Source organism: Callorhinchus milii, unplaced genomic scaffold, assembly GCF_018977255.1.
Source record: "Callorhinchus milii isolate IMCB2004 unplaced genomic scaffold, IMCB_Cmil_1.0 Scaffold19, whole genome shotgun sequence".
Lineage (NCBI taxonomy): Eukaryota > Metazoa > Chordata > Chondrichthyes > Chimaeriformes > Callorhinchidae > Callorhinchus > Callorhinchus milii.
Genome location: NW_024704760.1, coordinates 5,314,705 through 5,330,494, shown reverse-complemented (window position 1 = coordinate 5,330,494; position 15,790 = coordinate 5,314,705). Strand labels below are relative to the sequence as shown.

Here is a 15,790-nt window from a genome sequence, read left to right as displayed (position 1 = left end):
TAAGGCGCTTCCTTACTCCAAACAGAGTCGTGCGGAGTAAGGAAACATGCCCAATGTTTCACCCCGCCGGGAATGGAAACCAGGTCCTCTCGCTTGCGAGGCGAGTGCTCTAACCATTAAGCTACAGGACTCCATAGTCTTTCACATTGGGAGGATTCACTGGAGATTCAAGGGAGCTGGACAGTCAAAGGGCTACACCCCCATAAGGTAATCCGGGTAATAACATTATAATCTAGCTTCTGCTACCTGTATATAAATATATCTTCAGATATGTTGAAACACAAACAAAGTTACAATTTAAACAGTTCAATATTGTCCTCATACACGAGGTGGGTTTGCCAAATTCTGCAGTCAATGCAGTCATATTCCATGAGAGATAAAAAACAGTGAAACAAATTGAAATCCCACTGAGGTAACCGGAGCTGCGTGTACCTAGCGAGGTATCAAAGAAGCAGGTTCATTGAAAATAAATGAGACTTTGGACATCTGACATAGAGACAGTTTTTGCAAATATTCAACCTCACGAGGTTATTTGTGGTCGTGAATACATTTTATATGCCCCCAGTGGCTCACATTAAACCACAATGCAACCGGCGCTTGTGGAAAGGTTTTCAGTAAAAGCTAAACATTTAATAAAAGATTCAATACAGATATGTTTCCAATTAATTGATATCAGTCAGATGCAACTGATGGTGATTAACTGCGTGTACCTGTGCTTGAATGTTTCATTTGTACATCTTGCAGTTCATTTTCCTTTGTAAATAAAGAGCAACACTTCTTGTTTTAATAATAATAATAATCATTGCACTTGATTTAGCGCCTTATCACATCATCGAGATATCTCAAAGCACTTCACAGGGTATACTGTAAAGTGAATTAACTGTACATTTTGTGTACGAAATGTGGCAGCGAGAGCATTTTGCAGACACCCTGACTAAAATACAAAACATTCCGCTGTGCTACATTTCTGAATATCCTGACCTTGAATTGGAATTGTTTTTAGTTTTTAAAAAAAAATGAAAGTGATGGAACAATCATCTGACAATTATTGGATTGAAAACGAAACTGCAGCATCGATTCTAGTGGTTTTCGTCTGTGTATCGTTAAAACGCATTAAAAATGTATGTTGTGCCAATGTTTTCTGCATTTAACTGTGAAAACAATTTTAATGATTCCTCACGGTTGACATTTGAAACAGGTCCGGAGTTCAGGATTCCTGGAATAGGAAACAGTTGGGGAGTTTCGTACATTATGGAGTCCTGTAGTATGGTGGTTAGCGCACTCGCCTCGCAAGCGAGTTCATTATCCAGGCAGTGCAAAGCCTTTGGCAAGTTTCCTTACTCCACATGCCTCTGTTTACCTATCAGTAAGTAGGAACCCAGTTGTTAGTCGATTGGCGGATCACTTTCTGGGGGTAAAAATCCCCTCAAAAACGACTGTTTTTGGGACATTACTATGGGCAGTTGGCTGCCCGTTTTGCCCACAAAATACACAGTCAAATCACTTTACATTACATTCTGTGAAGTTATCAACTACGTGATGAGGCTCTATATCAAATGCAAGGATTATCATTATTATTATTATATTATTCTTTTACCACTAGCTAGTGGTCTCCATCACTTGTCAGTGTCATAGCTATCTGGCAAGAGGTCACATCACCTCAAGTGGGGATTGTATATCAGCAAAAATCTACCCACACAATTCCCTTTCTTCTTTTCCACATTTTTTTCTGTTGTTTATTTCATATTTACATTTCTATTATTCCTTTACTGGGAGACCAGGGATTCTAGCCACCAGGCTCCTGCAAGCTAAAGCCCAAATGGGATGGAGCTGTCCTAACTGAACAAGCAGCGGGAAGCTTGTCAGACAGCGCTCTCAGTGGCAAGCTATTCAGTTTAAGCTGGTTGATCTCCAGTAATTACTCCAACGCACACTTTGGGATCCCCGATTTTTGGCTCTCGCCTAATGCTCTCTGGAATTGCGTAAAACAAGGCGAGTCACTCCAAGGAGAGAGTGCGCATTCCAGACACAGGCCCATTTTCATGTGTAGATGGAACTCATGTGCATGTGGAACTCTAAATCTGCTTTGAATACCCTTAAGCGGTGGTGGGTATCCCACTGCCAACAGTAGCAAAATTATGAAAGGCTGATCATTGGTTACTCTGAATGAATCCTTGTTTGACCACGCTTTCGGTAAGTGCTCCGGGACTCTACACCCTGTGAAGGGCGCTATACAAGTGCAAGTTGTTGTTCCAGCGCCTTGGGACATCCTTCTGACGTGGAAGGCTCTATACAAATGTAATTTGTTGTTGTTGTTGCAAGCTTTCACTTCCCCAACCTCAGCTCGGTTGCCAAGCCAGGATTGATAAGCGCTTTGAGACATCCTCGCGAAGATGGAAGGCCCGGTATAAATGTAAATTTGTATCGCAGTATGCAGAAAATATGGATTTTGACCTGAGATGTATATGTCCAACATACACCTGGCATAGACATCTTGGTTAACATAATTTTCAATGGAAATAGATATTTTCAGTTCAAAGGATCATTAATTGTTTTCCTTCAATGGGACATTGAACAATATTTATGTCAAAAGGTAATAAAATGATGGTAACTTGTGTTTATGTATTTTGTCACTTCTTTTAGCCTCAGTCTTTCCCCCTGCGAGCACTTCTGTTACCACATAACATGATGACACAGTGAAAATTCCACACATCTATCTCTGTCCAAAAAATTCACTTCTCTGTAAAAAAAAATCATCCTCTTCCTTCTCCCATCATAACATCAGTGAATCCATGTGCAGTCAACTCCATCTTCCCCTCTCTCTAATCTACCAAGAGTGATTTATTCCCGTCACAAGAAGAAACATTAATGGCAGCTGGCACTCCACCGCGAAGGAAACAAAAAGAAATCTCTACTCAGATCTGCTTTTATCTACAACTTGTACAATTTACATTTTTGAATTTGCAGAAAACCTCCTTCAGGTCCAAAGCCTGTAGAGCACTGAACCGTTTCAAGAATTTATCGGCCAAGATCCAATAATTACTCTGATCTGCTACATTCCTCCCCATTCTCTTCAGCTACAAAAACAATTAAATTGTAATAACATTGACTGCTCATTTTCGTTTAAGCATCAAAGACTCCGATGAAGAAGGCCTTTCAGCCCAGTTAATCTGATCCTTGTAGAATATCTATCTAACTGTACTCTCATTCCCAGCGTCCAGTCACACAGTCACTCCACTGTGAAGCGCTTTGGGATGTCCTCCCAACATAAAAGGTGCTGTTTCAAATGTAAGGATTATTATTAACATTAGATGACTAATAACAGTCACAGCACATTTCTGAAAATCCATTATACTTTTGTTTTGTAAAATCATCTTTTCCTGCTCTAGAAATGCTTCAGGGATTCGAAGGGAAGCAAAACGTGTCTGTGAGCGTGTAATAATAATACCTTCTTATAACATCTTGTAGACGTCTCAAAGCGCTTCTCAGAATATACTGTAAAGTGAATTGACTGTATGTTTTGTGGGCGAATACATTCTGTTTTGTGCACCCTATGGTTTCTCAAACTTTCCAATCTGTCACTATTACAGTAATCACTATATTTTACGTCTGGTGCAATGACATTAATTGATTTTATTTTTCAGACTGATGATCCAATGCTACCCAGTAGATTTTTGTGAATCGGTTTCACTGCTTTCCCCACTTCAGACAACCCACACGGGCCATTTAACTTTGCTTCCTAATTGTACTGGGTCACTGCTGCTGCTGCTTTGTTACGATAAAAGCAATGATAAACAATGGTCCACAGCGAATAAAGGCAACCATACTCATCCTTTACCCTCCTATCAGGTAAAACAATCAAGTATATAATAAAGATGATAATTAATATTAATAATCCTTGTATTTGAAATAGCAGCTTTGCACGTTGTTAAAACGTCTCGATTGTCTCAAATCTCTTCACAGGATTTACTGTAGAGTGTAGTGACGCTATTTTTTGTAGACGAATGCTGCAGCCAATTTGAACATACCATTTTTTTTAGCTTCTTATTTGGATTAAATACTGTTAAATTGAGTTAAATACTGAAGTTTTCCCAGGAATAGCAAATCCAATTGTCATCCGAAAACATGAATCTTTCTGGCTGGACAGAAAGTGAACCAAGTAGTTTTCAGATAGATCTGCAGAATTTTTTATTGATAATATGCAGTTACATAGTCATGTGAATAGAATAAGAGTCATGGTGTTTGCTATTATTAGATTGGAATGATTATTATTAACAATTCTCACAAATAATATAATGCCTATACCATCAAAGCATCTCAAAACATTGCACAGAATTTTCTGTAAGGTGGAGTGACTCTGTATTTCTAATTTGCACACAGCACAGCCCCACAAACAGCCATGAAGTGAATGTTAATTAGAAATTTAGTTCAGTCAGTGCTAACATGTGTAATGGTGCTTCCTCTAGTTGGGAGTTGAACCAGTTCTTTTACCAGTTCTGTTTTCTTATTGTTTTAGATTTTTTTTTATTGTTTATAGATATTTTATTGATGTCCAACTGAATCTAATTGACGCGTATGCACAACTATTGAGGACAACTATTGAGGACATAATTAGACTGCACTTAAAATGTACTGCATATCGATGCCCTGGATACTTAATGAATGCAATGATTGTAATACGAAAAATGTTAACTAAGGCCCCGATAGAGAGAAACTGTCTACATAAGCTTATTAACACTGATGTTAAGTTATTAAGTTAATCCACCTCAGTACCCTGGAGCCTCAGGGTATGTGAAGCAAAATGTGATCAGTTAAGGAAAGGCAGAGAATGCACAGGAGTGAAAGAGAAGAGGGAAAAGGAGAGAGATAGGGAGAAGGAGATGGAGGACTACGTCAGATGTGGCACAATTTCACAGGAAGGTATCTGATGACCTCTCCATCTGTTTCAGTTGGATTCTTTTAGTGTGAGTTCCATTGAACGCAATAAGCTGCATGATTACTTTCCCATCTCGTCTAATTGATTTGACATTAGACATTTTGCTGATCTTGGCCCCAGCGCAGTGGTCTGCTGTGAGCAAGCTCTGCTGTCTGCTTTCTTTTTTAACACGCAGACATCAGTGCTGAGTAAGGACTGTCTGGTGAATTGAGAATGGAAACAAACTGGCAGCCCATCAGCCTGCCTGTCGGACACATCACACCAAATGGTCCTTACAGGAAAAAACTGCTGTCACCTGTTAATATGTTAATTGATGGTTTATTGTCTGTCTGTGTTAAGAAGCTTGACAAAGCAGTGGTTCAAACTAATGCCAAAGGTTTTTAATTGAGAAATAACAACTCGTATTTGTACCACGCCTTCACACGGGGTAGAGTCTCGCAGCACTTAACAATGCCGTGGTTTGACCGCACGCCAGGGAGAAAAGGAAAGTCTTCAGGTGTGATCTGAAGACGGGCAAGGTAGGGGGGCAAGGCAGAGGGATTGAGGCAGGTAGTCCCAGGGAGTCTGGACTTATTGGCTGAAATGACGGAAATGATTGTGATGGTGGGAAGGGGTCGAGGGACATGCAGACAAAATGTTCCAATTTCAAAGGAGGGTATTGGGTTTTAGAGTAATTTTTTTAAGGAATGAAGAACAAAGGTTAAAGGCCCAGGTTAGCACAACTTCCCCAGCTTCATTATCGCACACACTGGAGCAAATGCAAATACGTTTTATTGATCTGTAATTTCAAAGGTATATTGGAACAGACTTCTGAGCAGCTGTTGTGATCTCCTAGAAAACTTGGCTGTTAATGAGAAATACACACTTCTTCGACAAGAATATATTTACTAACATAATTGATTCACTTTTGTTGTCGATGTAGTTGGTTCTCAAATTGAAAAGCTCGATTGGAAAGTGAAGCCAATCTTAATGGCCTGTTTATAGGGCTGGACGCAAAGCAATATCCTCTCCAGCTGTGGAATGATGTGAAGCGGGTAGCTTGATTTTGTTTCACAGCCTTAATCATAGTGTCTTGCCAGGGAAAAGTGGGGTGGAGAGAGGGAGAGAAAGAGAGCAGATAGAAACAATCATTCACTTCATGGCTGTTTGTGGCACATTGTTGTGTGCAAATTAGCCGCTGCGTCTACCTGCAAATACACAGTCACGGCACTTGACAGTAAATCCTGTGAAGCGCTTTGCTTCAAGAAAGGCCCTGACTCAAATGTGAGTATTATTATTTGTTGGTGAGAGCAGCAAAACTGGTGAAAATCCATGGAACGAGAGCAAGTGGCAAGCTCTCTCTGCAACCAGTTAAGAATATCAGCAAAGAATAAAGTATTGAGAAACTCTGAGATAAGTCAAAGAAAAGTTACCGTGAATCCTGGGAATAGAACACAAACACCTGGACTTGGGCTATTAGCTAAAATGCACTACAGATTTTATCCAATACTCATTCTGTTGCTGGTGTAAACAATAATGGATTTGGACACTTTTCTGCCCGCATCCTCCCATCAAGAGTAATTGTTTGATGCACTCTATCTCGAATCACTAACCCTTGCCTTTTAAATCCTTCTTGAAAATGAAGGGCCATTAGCCATTAGTTTTTGCTCTGTTGGAGGCAAGCAGCAGCTAAAATGCTGACCTTTTCTGTTTATCGATCAGAGAAGTTGGAGTAATTCCTGAAATAAAATAAAGGAAGCCTCCCTGCCCCCATTCTCTGGAAGTCCATTCCACAGTCCCTCCGCCTCGCCCCCTCCCATGCCCCCTTTAAGACCCGTCTCAAGATCCTCCTCTTCGACCGTGCCTTCAGTCACCCTCCTACCCCTACTGTCCCTGTCCTCCACTCCTCCTGATCCCAAACACCAGCTCCGGTGTGGATCCCTGACTGTCCAGCACCTTGGAATGTCCTCCTGATGTGAAAGGCGCTGTGTAAATGTAACTTGTTGTTGTTGTTGCTTAAGCGTCGCTTAACTGACGAGACCTCGAGATTCATAGAATCCTACATCCGCTCAATGCTGCGGTGGGAGGACGAGAAGGTGAAGGGCGGAGCGAAATGGGCCGAAGGACCTTCTTCGTCCGAACCCGATCGTGTGATCTTGTGACGGTTTGCGAATGAAACGTTTCCACGGTATTTGATGTAAAGATGCAGAGAGGTTGGAAGAGATTGATGAAGGATACACAAAGTAGCATTTCATCAAAAAAAAACCTAAGCTATCCCAGGCGTCCAGGGCGCTATAGCGTTGCTGTCGTTGAGCTACGAAAATAAAATGTCACAAACTGATGCTCTTTTCAGTTCGTAACTGCAAACTATCAGCTCCAGAGAGGTGATTAATATCCAGGTTGCCTTGCAGATGTTGGCGTCTGTGAATGATCCGCCTTTCAAACTAGGGAGCGTTGCACTAAAGGGCTTTATAACAGGGTTTCCCCCCACCCTATAAAGAGCCTGCGAAATAACACATTCTGGTGCACTCACTGTGGTCACCTGACACTACCAGTTTACCAGAAAGATCAGGACCTTCGCTCATGGCACTGACATTAATTGTGCTTCACACAATTAACGGTTTCAGCAGATTGCAATTTACACTGGCAGAACGCACTTACACATGACCTACAACACTGAAAAATGACTGCTGGTTCCACACAGAAGTCACGGGTTCTGAGCAAGTGGCATTGTGCATTGCATTATGCAGATTTCTGGCTTCCAGTTGGAAGTTAATAACTGGCATTTCTGGTGTTATGATACTCCATAGCAGAATTTAAAGGTAATTACTGAACTGATCCTTGTTGTAGCGTTGTATGAGGCAAAATCATTAATCCCAATGTAGTCTTTCAAGACAGATTCTAGTTTGTCAAAGCAAAGGTTGACTTGCAGCAATATTTCCTCACCAGTTCAAGGAATGGGACGAAACCCATTTTCCTCTTTCCGATGGCAATTTAATAATAATAATAATCCTTGCATTTGGTATAGCGCTGTATCACATCTTTGAGACATCTCAAAGCGCTTCACAGGTTATGCTGTGAAGTGAATTGACTATATATTTTGTGGACGAATAGATGGTTCCTTCCTATAACACTGAAATATGTGACATTGTGCGTTGCATTATTCAGATTTCCAGCATCCAGTTAAAAGTTGAACACCCACCTTATCGTCCTCCCATCATAGCATCGAGCTGTGATTTTAAATGAATTCCAGTGCTCTGGCCTCAACCACCTTTCCCTTAATCACCCTCTAGGTAAAAGAAAAAACTTTCTGACGTTGTCCTGAAATTACCCTTTGCAACTGTAAGCTTGTGTCTCAGTGTATCCTAAAGTATTGTTCTGGGTTTACTTTATCCAATTCACTTAATATCTTCTGAGACATCCCCTTTCACAGCCACGCTGACTGGCTCAAGTGGTTGAAGGATTTCCTTTCCACCCTCTCCCTCCCACCCTGTCAAAAAAAAACAATCGAGGCACCTAAATCCATGTTTTACTGGACCACAGGTCTGTTTTGTGATAGTTTTGTATTCTTGCCAACAGTTTTCCTGGCTCTCCCCCAATATTCAATAATTGAGTGGCATTTGGACACCGGGTCATTGAATGCAATGAAGGAGCTGTCAGTATAATTTGATTATGCTAGCTTGCTCTACTCTAAGCACTGGCTTTACATAGGGCCAGGAGTTAAGTGAGCCATTACATTCTGAAACACTACATATCCAATAGATTTATCATTCTCAATCTATCTGGACTATTACGCGAGCCCAAAACCTAGAAACAATGTTCCTTACTCTCTCTGGTTGTGCCCCAAAATCACCAATACAGATTTGTAGATGGCAAAAATCTCATGCTTTTAAGAGCCTTGAAAAGTTGAATGCCTTAAGAATAAGGTCAAAATTAAATGTGTTCCTTTGATTCTGAAGGTGTCGTTTCTCGTCATTTAAAAAGAGGCTTTAAATATCTTGTTTGTGGACCCACGTGGGTCTAGACCAGCAAAATTTAGAATCTATGCAAGGCTGTTCAATGCAAAATGGATCAATGTTGCTGTTTATAGACAGTTATCACATTACTGTACGGTCCAAAAATGTACCAGTCCAAAAAGCAACAGAATTGTTAGAAGTACCAACCTTCTGATGTCCCTTCCCTTCTGACAATTCAAGCTCCCAAAACGCTATTCAAAACGAGAAGGGAGTTTCGCCCAGTATCCTGACTAACAATTCTCCAGATAACAATGTGAGGTTTGCTTCATGGCTTCTTTCATGACCTTGCTGTGCACAAAATGGCTGGCGTATTTGCCAACAAATAAACAGTCACGATGACACATGACAGCAATTACCTTTGACGCACTTTGAGACTTTGACATTGTAGATGCTATACCGAAGGCAAGGAATATTATTCCATTTCCTATGGTGCAAGCTGAGTAGAGTGACACTGCCATTGGAATGTGCTTGGGGCAATGTTCTAAAGAGTGTCCTGGAGATTTATTATGCAACCAAATATATCCACTGTATTGAAGCTGCATGACATGATGAACCTCTCTGTTGGTAATGGATCCACAAATCTGCTAGGGGAAGACTAAACAACAACAACAACAACAAATTGCATTTATATAGCGCCTTTGACATCAGACATCTCAAGGCAATGCACACTGAAGGATTTAGGTAATTCTGTCTACGGTACAATCCATAAAATAAAATCATTCCAAAATGCCTTCCTTTTGGTGCAATAAATGCTTATGTAAAACTGCAACAAATTTTAAAGGTCGTAAACTGAAATTCCTCGACTTATACTTTTTAAAAAAGATATATATTTCCGGCCAGGAAGAGTAAAGTTCTTTTGCAAAGCAATGTTCTTATAATTTAGTCGTATCTTGTTTAATATATCAATTTTTATGCAGTCATAGTATATTGTAAATATAGGTAATCGATAGGCTTGACCGCAACATGGAATTCGTCAGAAACATCATGATTGTGACTGATCTCTTTAATATGTTTCCGTCGATAAATTGAGCGCAGTCTATCTGTAAGCTTCACGCTTCAATAGACTGCTTTGCGTTGCCACAAGGAGTAATGATGCATATCCAGTACTTGCAGAGGCAGACCAGCAAAGAGAAAAATATCCTTCGACACAGCAAAACATCAAGGTCATTCCCTGTAATAAATGCACTTCAAAGAATTATTGCAGCTTGACAGATGAGACATAAATCAGGGTGAAATACTTTAAATAAAAAATTATGGCGTCTATGAACACTTGTTTCTGCTTGAAAATGAGTTATAGCCCTTTCTCTGGCTCAAAACAACTCAGAAAGGATTGTTTCATCTCATTCCACTTTCTCTTAATCTTTATGACTATAATACTATTTATCAGTGCTGTAAATCCCATCAAGGAATAAAATTAATTGAAATATTTCTTATGGTAGGCCACAAATAACAAGGGGGGGTGGGGGTGTGTGGGGGGGTGGGGCAACAGAACCCAATTTTGCGATCTGAGTGCTAAGCCCTCTGAATGCTATCATTCAAGGGGTGTGGAGAAATGGAATTGAATGCTTTTCGTTTCCATACTTGGTGAGTGGAAATATTCTTTGGGGTGCGGGCGAGTGAAACTCAGTTAAAGGGTTGGTCTCCTTTAAGACGAGGGAATCATTGACCTGACCGACAGGTCCATCGGTCAATCAGAGGTGAGGACACCTGTCGAGCAGTAAATGATAATAATCCTTGCATTCGATACAGCGCCTGATCGTGTCTTCGAGATTTCTCAAAGCGCTTCACTGAATATAGTGCAAAAGGAAATGACTGTATACGTTTGTGGATGAAATGTAGCAGCCAATTGCGCACACCAGTTGTGGATTTTTTTTGCAGGAACTATCATCCCCGGAAAAGTGATCCACCAATCGACTAACAACTGGGTTCCGATTAACTGTTAGGTAAAGAGAGGGGTGCGGAGTAAGGAAAATTGTCCAACGTTTCTCCCTGCCGGGATTCAAACCAAGGTCCTCTCGCTTGTGAGGCAAGTGCTCCAACCAAAAAGCTTCAGGACTAGATTTGGGGAGGGGGACTGAGCCCTTTCTGGCCCTAGCCACCTGTTGCCTACATTCATTTCTCTTCTAATTTTAAGTGAAGTTATTGCTGAATTTAAGTTTCAACTATTAACGTTCATTCTTTCACTGAAAAACAATGCATACATTTTGAAATGGAATAGATAGATTTTTTTAAAGATGTGCACAGTTAGGGGTACGTTTTGCAACTTTTCATAAGATTTAATATGATAATTATTTCATAAGTAGGGTCGTGGGATTAGATTCTTATTTTTGAATTTATTTTTGTTGAAGGCTATTTTTTCACAACAAAAATAGTGGGCGACTGACCTCACTTCCTGGACCGGAAGTGACACCAGTGGTGACTTGGCACCCCTGAATTCGGCCATTTTTATTGTCGAAAAACAATAACAACAACAAAATTACATTTGTATAGTGCCTTTCACTTCTGGAGGACGTCCCAAGGCGCTGGACAGACAGAGTTTCGCACCCGAACTGAGGGTCGGAGTGGGGGAGGGGGGAGAGCAGTGGGGGAAGCAGAGAGATCTAAAGCATGGTCGAAGAGGAGGGTCTTGAGATGGGTCTTGAAGGTGTCGAGGGAGGGAGCGAGACGGAGGGACTGTGGGATGGAGTTCCAGAGGGTGGGTGCAGAGTGGCGGAAGGCCCGCCCACCAAAAGGGGCGCGAGCAAGACGGAGGACGTGCAGCAGGCCGGAGCCCACTGAGCGGAGGGAGTGGACAGGATGATAGGGGGTTAGGAGGTCGGAGAGGCAGTGGAGGGCTTTGAAGGTGAGGATCAGGATCTTGAACTGTATCCTCTGTGTGATGGGAAGCCAGTGGAGTTGGGGCAAGAATGGGCGTGATAGGGTCACGGAGCCTGGTGCGGGAGAGGACACGGGCTGCAGAGTTCTGGATGATCTGCAGCCTGTGGAGGGAGGGGTTGGGGAGGCCGACAAGCAGTGAGTTTGCATAGTCGAGCCTCGATGTAATGAAGGTGTGTATGAGGGTTTTGGCGGCCTGTGGTCTGAGACAGTGGCGGAGCCGGATGATGTTGCAGAGGTGGGGGAAGGCAGAGCGGGTCATGGCACCAATGTGGGGCAGAAAAGATAGTTGAGGGTCAAACAAGACCCCAAGGTTCCGGACTGGCTTAGCAAGGTGGAGTGAGCAACCATGGATGGTGATACTGTCAGCACCTGAGGTGAGGAGCCACTGACGGGAGACAATCAGGAAAGCCTCAGTCTTGGTGACGTTCAAAATTAGCTCTCATCCAGGACTTGATGTCTGGCAGACATTCTGTCAGCACAGCAGTGGTCACGGAGTCAAGGGTGGAGGCAGAGAAGTAGAGTTTGGTGTCATCCACATACATATGGAAGTTGACCCCATGTATGCGGATGATGTCACCAAGAGGGAGCATATGGATGTTGAAGAGGAGGGGCCCAAGGACAGAGCCCTGAGGAACACCGCACGAGACCATCCAGGGGCTGGAGGAGAAGCTGTTTGAGGAGATGAAGTGCAGGCGGTGTGAGAGGTACGATCTGAACCAATCAAGGACAGAGCCGTGGAGGTTGAGGTGAGAGGAGAGGCAGTGGATGAGGATAGAGTGGTTGATGGTGTCGAAAGCAGCAGGGAGGTCAAGGAGCATGAGGAGGCAGAGGGAGCCCTGGTCGCAGATGGACAGAATGTCATTTGTCACTTTGAGCAAGATAGTTTCTGTGCTGTGAGCGACACGGAAGGCCTATTGGAGGGATTCGAGAAGGGAGTGACGGGAGAGGAAGGAGCGAAACTGAGAAGCAACAACTCGTTCTAGGACCTTGGAGAGGAAGGGGAGGTTGGAGATTGGGCGGTAGTTAGAGAGTAGAGAAGGGCCCAAGGAGGGTTTTTTAAGGCTAGGAATGATGACAGCGTTTTTTTAAAAGGGTGGGAACAGTACCAGAGGACAGGCAGAGGTTAACAAGGTCAGCGAGTAGTGGGGAAAGGAGGTGGAGCTGGGAGGTAAGGAGGGGGATAGGGATGGGATCCATGGGATCTAAGCAGGTGGTGGGTTTCTTATGGGTTATGGTGGTGATGAGAGAGGAGGGGAAGACGGGTTCAAAGGTGTGGAGGGAGGGGTGGATAGGGGCCGGGGTGGGAGGAGAAGATGGGGAGAGGGTATTAGTTGCAGTGGCAGAGGCAGCTGAGCGGATTCCCTCGACTTTGGATTCGAGGAAGTCCAACATTGCCTCGCAGTTGGGATTTGAGGTGAGGATGGGTGAGGCGTAAGAGGGTGAGCGGAGGAGTTGGTTCATGATGGAGCGGAGGAGCCTAAGGTTGTCCTTAGCCTTCAAGGTTGTCTTGGAGTAGAACGACGATTTAGCATTGTTCTAAAAATTAGAACATTAGGAAAAATCTAATTTTTGCCAATGAAAATTTCTCATGGAATGTCATGAATAACAGTAAGTAACCACATTCGCTGAATTTCAGTAAAATACGTTTACCAATCGATTGCAGACAAGTGATGGAAATGATGGTCATTCACACTCTTCACTCACTCCAACTTGATGAGCGACCAAATGTCGTTCAACATTACAGCTGTTGGGTCACTCACTGCAGTCCAGTCTTATTAAGAGCATAGAATTAGGAAGAGACCAGTCAGGTCCACTGAATAACATCTGACAGTTTATTAGGTACCGGCAGATCTTTTAATCTCATTTGCCTACCGTTTCTATCCCTTAATAGCTTAACTTCACAAGTATCTATTTATTTCAAGTTAAACATCCCAATCGATCTGCATCTATGGTCATCTGAGACAGTGCGTTCTACACTATCACAACCCTTTGTGTAAAGAAATGTTTCCGGATCAATACTGAATTCTATCAGTTAAATAGGCACATTGAGTTTATATTTCCTAGTCATGTATAAATAGCACTTAGTGTAGGCACAGGCTTGCATTCATTAGCAGAATACTAAAAATAGGAATAAGTATGTACTGCTTTGTTTCTTCTTCAAACCTGACAAATTATTCAGCACAGGATTCCAGTAACAACAATGCTCATTTCTTAAATTGAATGAACGAACAAAGAATGTATTTCGATTCAAGATTTTATGGTTTATAACTGAAAGTATGTTCATAAACAAATTAATTTGTTTTGTGCTTAGCTAAATCCTACTTTTCAAATGCCAACTCAGCAAATCGGAAACTTGGCACAGCTATACTAAACTAGTCCCTTTTGCCCTCCAGAGAGACAGAGACAGAGAGAGGGAGAGAGAAAAATGTTGCATTTTCACGTGGTAATTGCTTTTGTAAGGAAACTCATTAGCTATTTTGCGCGCAGCACAATTCCACAAACAATCACAGCTAATTAATCTGAGGAATTGTTGTCCAGACAACAAAGAGAAACTTTTTTTTTCTAAAAGGTGTCAACAACAACAACAAGATTCCATTTATAAAGCGCCTTTCACGTCAGGAGGACGTCCCAAGGCGCTGGAAAAGGTGTCAAGGGATCTTTAACATCCACCTAAAGAACACACAGGATCTCAGTTAAACCCATCTGAAAGACAGCATCTCAACACATTGGCTCTTCCAGTACTGCACTGAAAGTGCCAGTTTACACTATAGGTTCAAGTCCACGTACGTAACAGATTATAAACAATTCTCCTGCATTGCATTACTCACTTTCACTCCAAGGAACACACAGTTTCTATATGGGAGAAGGTAGTAGGATATCTATCTAAAACCCCAAGTGCTGCGTTTTTGCTTACTTGTAAGTAAGAAAATGTAATTGTTAACACAGGGTCTTGTTGGGGTTTCATTACTGAATGATGATATTGAGTCAATTATTCCTGGAATCATAGAATTGTACAGCACAGAATGAGGTCATTCAGCCCATTGTATCTGTTGCCGGCTCTTTGAACAGAGCTATCCAATTTAATCCCAATCCACCGCTCTCTCCCCATAGCCCTGCACACTTATCTTTCCCAAAGGATATTGCTGTTCAATCAAGCAGACATTCAGTAATGCAACCAACAAAAGATGAAAGACAAAGCCAGGGTGATTCATAAACTCATCAGAACTCATCAAAATAAAACAATTTGTCAGCGTGAAGACTGGAAGTTCTACTTCGACTGGAGAACCAGGCGAGCCATGTGATCACCACTAAATAAGGTGAATTGGGTAAAAGTGCCTAAAAGTAGCCTAAGTAGTTTGTAGCTGGGTTCAAAGCTGTTGACGTTCACTTTTATACACCCAATACCGTTTGCTGATCAACATGAAAGGTGTGAGGGAATTAAATACGTTTCCACTGGACCCTCGGGTCATTATCAAACACTTTTAGAGCGAGTGTGAAATAACAAGGGGATGATTTCTCATTTAGCAATTTTATCGACCTTGGCAAGTGCCTTTTCCCCTCTTAGGTAAGTAAATTCCTGGAGAATCCTGTTTAAAGTCACAAAGTCCTTAAATTAAGAAATGAACGATCAGAAACTTCTGCATCCTCCCCTCATTCTCTTCCCGCATGTCATCCAGTCAACACCCAAAGTGTGTACGTGAATATGGTTATATTATTGACGGGATAAGTCAATCTCTTGACATGGCAAAAACTCACCACAACAAAATGGCACGCCAGCAGGACAAAAATCGATCCAGATAAGTCAATTCATTAATGCACACTAAGAGTTAGTATTGTTATAGATGTCACATAGTCTGTGGTTTATTGAGTAATTATGTATCATCTTCTGAACTGCAGGGCACAGACTAGGGGAAATTAATCAACTATACGGTGTAAGGTTTCCAATTATACTTCTAGTTCAATACCAAATGCAACGATTATT

The 15,790-nt window shown here is 42.0% G+C and overlaps 1 protein-coding gene across 2 annotated transcripts in view; it reads right to left on the bottom strand.

The window, feature by feature from the left end:
• Nucleotides 1-15,790, bottom strand: part of LOC103179138 (chemokine-like protein TAFA-5) — a 98,901-nt gene that overhangs the window by 44,682 nt on the left and 38,429 nt on the right. The window lies entirely within an intron of this gene.